Here is a 7,112-nt window from a genome sequence, read left to right on the forward strand (position 1 = left end):
AAGAAAGAAAGAAAGAAAGAAAGAAAGAAAGAAAGAAAGAAAGAAAGGAAGGAAGGAAGGAAGGAAGGAAGGAAGGAAGGAAGGAAGGAAGAAAGAAAGCCACATTTGGCATTCTGTTTCTTGGCCTCTACCTCAACATACATACAAGCGTGTGACCCAAATGTGCACATACACATACAAAGAAATAAACATACCATGGCCACACAACCACAAAGAGGCAATATAAAACTTCTAGACTGCAGGGCTGGATTCCTCAGTTTGGGTACTAGTTACATGGAGGCTGCTTTGTGTCCTGAGAGGTGATGTGTTCCTTCAACAATCAAGTGTCTCTGGACTATTAATTCCTTCACGGATCAGACAGCTCTCATTTAGAGACCCTGCTTTGAGCCCCTATCTTCAATGCTATGTGTTCTGCCTTTTCAAGAAGGTCAAGGTCACTGGTGCCCATTGGCCCCCAGCAAGCTCTTCTCCACTCGTGTACATATGGACCACAGCCAACTTCAATTCTCTCATTTACCTTGCAAGGAAATGCCAGGCGCCCACAATCTGAGGTGACTTGGGATATGGATCCAAAGCTAAATTAACAAAAAATAATGAAGTGCCCTGCTCTCATTACCGAAATCCAAGCTAGAACTGAATCCATGTGCTCAGGGGTAGGGACTTTTAAAGGGGAGGCTGAGTGGGAAGACTGTGAGTTCAGAGTACTCACCATTTCACTTAGAGTTAATTTGATGAAGAAATAGAAGAATTGCAAAGTCATCAAAGATGATGGGTTTTCTTTTATGACCCTTGGCACCAGAACAGAGGGTCTATTTTTGTGGGTTTTTGAATTTTCAGAATAAAGGGAATAAGAATGTTTAGGTAATGTTTGGATGGTTTGGAGACTGTTTTTACATTAGTGATAGGTCAATTAATATCAGAACAGTTCAAAGAAGCAATTATTTTAATTTATAAATCACTTCAGAGGTAGGAAGCTGCCATCCATTAATGTGGTTTTTACAAATCAGAGCGCTCATGGTTATGTGTGTTTGTGTGTGTGCTTTTCTCTCCATGTCATCCTATCTGGCCCAAGTTTCCAGACCAGATTACATACCTTCGTGATTATGTATTTGTCTCTAGGGCCATGCCAAAAACATAAAGCATTGAGTCTTGCAATTTGAGCTCTGACTGAGATCTCCTTCCTTTCTGATTTTTCGCTCTGCTGAGAGGTAGCGCCATAGACAATGTGGCTTCTAAAGGTCACCTTCTAACTACACTGCGGGGCCTGTGAGTGGAGAAGCCTCAGCAGGTTACATGCTTCTTGGTGAATGTGAGAATAGACAATGCCAGAGTGAACACAGTAGACAAATTAGCTGGTGACTTGCCTCCAAAAGTCAGTTAAAGCCATGCAGATGAAGCTTTTTTTTTTTTTCTTTTTCTTCTTAAAGTCCTTTTATTATTATTTAAATTCCTGAGTGACTGGATCCGGAGCTCTAGGTGGCTCAGTAGGTAAGAGGATCTGCTGCCCTTGCTGAGGACCGGGGTTCAGTTTCAAGCACCCATAGCAAGTGGCTGACAACCACCAGGAATTCCAGCTCCAAGAGATCCAAAACTTTCTTCTGGCTTCTCGGGCACACACATACACATCAAAACAATACTCCTGAGTGAAAATGAAACACCTAGCACTGTGCCCAACTCTAGAGCTATGGAAGTATTCGGGGCCAATACAAACTTAATGGGGAGGCAAAGTAGGAAGCTAGGCATTGTGGGAAACCTGCTTGCTGTCAGTCAGGGGCCCCCTACCTCCTCAGAAAGTTTCAGAAGGAAAGGACTACCATTTTAAAGCATAAATAAATACAGGTTAGCCCAGTGACTTGGAGAACAGGGGGAGCTAGGGAGGAATGGGAGGCCTCACAAGGAGCAGGTGCCAAGGTCCAGAAGCAAGAGAGTTTCTGATGATCCCAGAGAGTAGAGTCCAAAAGAAGGAAGCTTAAGAGAAAGGAGCAGGGAAGATTGGAGCTAGCAATGTAAGTGGGCACGAAAACATTAACTTTTCCTAAATCATGACAGGGAGTTGGGCTGAGGACATTGGTGTATGTCCTCCGGATATGGCATATCGGTACCTCCTTTTAGCGGAGGAATATTCAGGTAAGATTAGTAGAAAACAATGGCAACAAACAAAAAAGCTCTTGGGAAAGGGATTTAGGAGTGTGGTGGGGGGCAGTGGCCCATGGCAGAGTGTGAGACCAGAAAGGGGATGGTTAATGGAAATTTTAGAATTTAGTTGTGATTCAATCCAGCTAATAATAATAAATCTACCAGTAACATTTTCTGTTACATGTCTTTCTCCCTATATTAATTTAGGATATAATTTTGTTGCCAGAGACAAAGATGATGGGGGCACATATACATATATACACACAGAGAGACAGAGAGAGAGAGAGAGAGAGAGAGAGAGAGAGAGAGAGAGACAGAGACAGAGACAGACAGAGACAGAGACAGAGAGAGCTTGTAAAAATCACTAATAAAAATCTTCAGGCATTTGTTGAGTTTCTTGTGTCCTCACTCCATGCCTCGCACTGATCTAGGGCTAATCTTTGACTACCCAATTTAAGCGAGCACCCCTCTAAATAATGGAGCTGGCTCCAGGAGAGCCAAGCAGATTTTCATAGAATAAGTCAGCTCTTAAGACGAGAAACAGCAAGGTTACAGAGCATGCCATTCTCTACAGGGGAGTTCTCTTCAAAGGTGACACTTCATCTAAGACAGCAGCAAAGAAGACCCTATCACGGTAATTCTTACACACAACCAAGGCCTTAGGACAGAGTGATGGTGATGTTTGGGGGAGCTGGAGACCCATGGAAGCACATTATGGGAGCCTTGCAAACCATAGCGAGGCAGCTAGGGACCACCCTGGAGGATATGTGGATGTTAAAGTCATTTCCTTAATGATTAGACATGGCAGACCCACTCCAAAGGTTGAAATAGACCACCTGCTTTGAGCTATGACATATCTGTGTGACTGCTGAAAATTATTTATTATGAGATTCTTACTTCCTACCTTCAGCTGATAAAGCCTTTGCTGCAATGCTTCTCAGTGGGAAAACAAAGCAGATGGCCTAAGAGCCCTTAATTAGAGCAATGATTATTCATACTCCAAGTCCAGGCTGCTAGGTATATCCAGGCTCCCGGGTGCTGGCTGGTCAATAGTCCAGACCCTTTCTTGAAAGAAGTGCAAAAATGATGCCATAGAGCACATTCAACTTTCCACATAGCCAGACGAACACACCCAGCACAGGTAGGAGCTGTGTGCACTGTGGGCCAGGTGCCTCATCAGTAATTAACTCCATTCTTTAATTGCAAGAAGTGTTTAGGAAACTGAAGTAACGAGCAGAAGATGAGCCTTGGGGATGCCTATGCTCCAAAGACCGTTCCGCCATTGCCAAGTCTCCTATGCTGGCTGGGAAACAATGTGAGAATTTATGGGAAGGAAGCCTGGGAGATGGTTCAGTGTGTTAAGCACTTGACACACAGTATGTGGCCCTCTGTTTATATCCCTAGATGCCACAAAAGAGCTAAACACAGTAAGATCTGCATCTGTAACCCTGCTGCTCCCCTGAGAAGCTGTGAGGTGGGAGCTTAGAAGTACTCCCCGCTGTACCCAGCACTGAGACCTGTTGCAAATAAAATGAGAGACCAACCCCCCAAGATTATCCTCTGACCTTCCCGGCTCACATTTATCCTCCCCATCCTACCCGTGAAACCATAGGAATTTACAGGCAGACAGTTGTGGGTGTCAGACTGGGTTCTGCTTCCTACTATGGGCTCAGGGACAAAACAGCTCAACATCAGTTTTCCAAGTCTATAAACTAGATCGTTGTGCTTAGCTCAAATGACTGATAAAGGGAATGCTGGGATACCAGGTAGACACCGTCACTTACGTCTCCTTGGCTTCCCGTCTCCATTGGTCTCTCCTTTTCAGTAGGTTTCATAGCCTCCAGATAAAGCACTGGGTATTTCTGCCGCAGCGTTCGCCTTCCCCTGGAAGACAGGGCAGACTGCTGTTAACTTGGGTTCGTTTTATGACCACCAAAGGACGGCAGTTCATCAAGGCATGGCATAACGAAAACCACGAGGTTCTCTTTATGATGAAAGACTTACCTGAGGGCTATTGCTTATTATTGAAGTACTGTCAGTGTCTAGAGAAATTTAAAAATACAAAACAAGATGTGGGCTGCATACACGGAGGCTGAGAAGTTAATTTACATCCAACAAGTTGCATCACACTGTTTTGAAAACATTATCATAGTCCCATTAAATTTAATCTTGTGGTCCAATGACATTATCACATTCAAGTCAAGAGTACTTGTTACTGCAAAGGTGTATTAATAGCTGGAAAATTAAATCATCATTTCATTTGGATAAATTTCAACATTAATACTCTTTACTTTGTCCGTGTTCCATAGCATCTTAATATTCAAAGACAGCAGGAAACTGAGAGATCTTAAAAGAAATATAGGTGTGGATCGCTTTGTAATTAACTGCTAACCCTACACATGCCTTGGACACAATTTGTAGAAAACTCAGGAATTGTGAAGACTTACATTTGAGTCCCAACTCTATCTCTTACCCAGATATTTGATCTCAGTACAAATTGTGTTGTCTCTAAACCTCTGTTTCCTTCTCTGTAAAGTGGGAACCAACAATAATATTTGCTCATAAGCTATCGTTAGACTGGAGCCCCATGCCAATGCTTGGACAAAGCACCTACTGCATAGTACGAGGTCAGAGAACGAAGTCATTGTCCACTGTCAGCTGTGTGCTGCCTTTAGCAGGTCATGCTAAGCAACCTGGACTCTAAATTCTTAATTTATAAAATACACGTCTCCCTCCTGGTCCCTTCCTGCCCCCCTTTCCTCCCTTTCTCTCTTCTTTATATGGAGTCTCATGATAAAGCCTGAGCTAGCTTTGAACTCATAATCTCTTTGATACCAGCAAAATACAGGGCTTTGGATTACAGTCTGTGTTTCCTAAATGTAATTATTCTTCCACAACCTTCAAATTATTTGTCATTTTTTTGTGTGAAAAAATATAACATAGTTCTGAAAAGAAGGCAATCACCGTCAGCATGTCCATGTAAATCTATGAATTTAAAATCATACTTCATTCTGTGTAGGCAAAGTAACTGTTTGGTCGCTTCGGGGATCTGAGGAGGCCATGACGTGAATGATGTCCTTAGTGAATGTGGCTGTCAACACAGCCACATCAAGGACCCCAAAGCCTCAGCCCTATGGGAAATGGCAAAGCTTTCTGTGAGCTAGGCTCCGGGAAAGGGCAAAGCCTTACTTCCTGGTTCAAGTACGGTTGTTAAAACGCCCACCAGAGCTACCCCCTCCCCATGGATATTTAACCCCACCTCCCTGTCCAGCTGCATAGAATAAACACTCTCCACTTCTAGGACGGTGCAGCTTCTCCATCAGAGAGCCCAATCCACCTGATCCCAGCTTTTCTGCCTGTTTGTCTGTCATTTTGTATTTCCTCATTGTACCAATAAAGTCAAGTCTCTGATGCCCTACAAGGATGCAACAGGTTTTTTTGTTGTTGTTGTTTGTTTGTTTGTTTTCATTTTGGCATTTGAGGCAGGTTCTTCTTATATGTATAGCCTACGCTGGCCTCAGACTCACTAGGATAGCCTCGATTTGTTGCAAATTTTCTTTTCTCGGTCTCCTGAGTCTCAGAATTGCAAGTAAGTACTGCCATACCTAACTAACATACAGAAGATCACACCACCCACCTTTCCAATGTGCTGTTGTAGAAGATCCCACCACTGGAAGGTAGACCCAGCCACATGTTTGTAACAAATGAATTAACAGTACCCTGCACAGCTGAGGCACCTCTGTAGCCACTGTGCCTAGTTATCTTTTTAATGCAAGTGCATCACAATAGGAAAACATATGAAAGTAATGTTTTCTGTGGAGGGGGAGAAGACAGAACTTGACGCCAGACAGCTTGCAACCAAATGACACTTTTAGTTTCATGATGAAGTAAGTCATTTAACAACTGTGTGCCTTCATTTCCCTGTCTACAAAATCAGGATGAGAAAGCTATCTACTCCCGGTGTGGTTATGAGATCTTTAAAGGAACTAATACATCCACAGACCATTGGAAAAACACAGATATTTTACATTAAGATTCATAACACTAGCAAAATTACAGTTACGAAGTAGCAACAAAGAAAATTTTCTGGTTGGGGTCACCACAACATGAAGGACTATCTAAAGGGTCTCAGCACCAGGAAGATTGAGAAATACTGAGCTATGCATAATACTTTAACAATCAGAAGAGAGTATTGTCTCGGAATTCCATTTTGTCCCTGAAGTCTCCAAGCAGTCAGTCCAAGATATGTGGCTCCTAATTCTATAACTGGCAGGTGATGGATCTGGCTGACTTTTTTTTTTCTTCCCATAAAATTGTTAGAATACTGTCTCCCTTTAAGGACTTCCTAAGCATGGTAAAAGCTAGATTAGGCAGTGGGGCTAAATTTGAGTGTCTCTAAGTATCTGAGCACTTCACAGTAGAAGCCCCTACTGAATGACTTGTAGCCACACAGCTAGTTAGCCTAAGCAAGGCATCCCTGTGAGGACCGAATGTTGATTGGCAATTCTCCCAGCTTAAGCAAACCCATAAGGGAACAGAAAACCATTTCTCTTGCTACAGTTTCCCCACCATGAACACTGAAGAAAATTAGACATAATGTGAATCGCATATGTCTAAACATATCACTAATTAATTATTAGTTATTAATGGTTATTAAAAGTAAGTCTCTCTGGCCTACCACCTTGGAATCCATTTTTATCTCCTACTCAGACTCTGCTTCTAACTCTCTATACACCTGTATCATGTTGACATCCAAAGTAAGCATGATTTCGTGAAGCCTAAGGGATTTCTACCCCAGAAGAAGCTCCATGAGAAGGGAAACACTGTGTCCTGAGATTGGAAATGGAATACACAGATGAGCCTTGTGGATAACAGACCCAGTGTTTGTACTGGGAGGATCTCAGAGGTTAAGTGTGTATATAAGATGTTATTAGTACATAATCACCGCATGCTTAATTATTAGGTCTCACATGAGA

This window comes from Psammomys obesus, unplaced genomic scaffold (assembly GCF_907164565.1).
Source record: "Psammomys obesus unplaced genomic scaffold, mPsaObe1.curated_primary_1811, whole genome shotgun sequence".
NCBI lineage: Eukaryota > Metazoa > Chordata > Mammalia > Rodentia > Muridae > Psammomys > Psammomys obesus.